Source organism: Halyomorpha halys, unplaced genomic scaffold, assembly GCF_000696795.3.
Source record: "Halyomorpha halys isolate HHAL.00 unplaced genomic scaffold, Hhal_1.1 Scaffold338.1, whole genome shotgun sequence".
Taxonomy (NCBI): Eukaryota; Metazoa; Arthropoda; class Insecta; order Hemiptera; family Pentatomidae; genus Halyomorpha; species Halyomorpha halys.
The window spans coordinates 231,788-232,620 of record NW_027110850.1 but is presented as its reverse complement, the minus strand read 5'-3'; the positions used below and the strand labels follow the sequence as shown (position 1 = coordinate 232,620).

Sequence of the window (833 nt, the reverse complement as noted above, 5' to 3'; positions counted from 1 at the left end):
TATCCTGCTCATAAATATAAATATTAATTAATAACTAGTTTAGTTATTATCACACTTAACATTAAAAATTTGATCATAAAATACTCGTACTACATCTTAGGTAGTTTATATAATAATAAATAAAATATATCAATCAATTTCTTGTTAATTATTGAAAAAGAATGTAGTAATTAATACATTCTTTCAAGAGTTAGAACATCGTTTTTCAAAATATTATAAACATTCTTTTACAAAATATATTTCTAACAAAAAGACGAGAAAACTCAAATGCAACTCACTTTATAAAAAATTACTTGTCCGAGAATACAAAATCATAGAATAATCTTCGTTTAAACTAATTCTTTGAACACAATAACCAACAGAACTTCGACCATACATGGGACAGAAAGCAATATTCAAAATAATAACCTTCGCAACAGTCTCCCGCCTCGGATCAGTGTTGCCAATCTGGCTCATGATCAGTCTCTGAAGGCAATTCTATAAAAATAATTTTATTAGGACTCCAACACGGTGATTCCGGATTGCAGTAAAACTAAAAGTTGAAGTTCAGATTGTAAGATTACCTTAGATGGATTAAGGAGAAAATTCAGTTATTAGATCTATCAGAATTTGAAGTGATGAGTTACTGAGAAAGTGTGGGGGAGGGAATTTTCTCCTAAAATGTAAAGGGGCCTCTACATGTTGGCCGAGCCATGGCGAACTCAGACATACGCGAGCATGTGGATGGGTGGCTCGGCTTGGTTCTCGGGCCGGCCCTGTGGAAGTTGGTGTTCGATGAGTTGTTGGGGGAATTACAAGATAGAGGGTTCCTTGCCACGGCCTACGTCGACGAC

The 833-nt window shown here is 34.7% G+C and overlaps 1 protein-coding gene across 1 annotated transcript in view; it reads right to left on the bottom strand.

The window, feature by feature from the left end:
* Positions 1-392, bottom strand: part of LOC106681449 (putative ankyrin repeat protein RF_0381) — a 7,098-nt gene extending 6,706 nt beyond the window's left edge. Inside the window, exon 1 of the mRNA XM_014421774.2 lies at positions 279-392. The gene's annotated coding sequence lies outside the window, so the exon portion shown is untranslated. The remainder of the gene's footprint in view (positions 1-278) is intronic.
* Between the last annotated feature and the right edge of the window lie 441 nt (positions 393-833).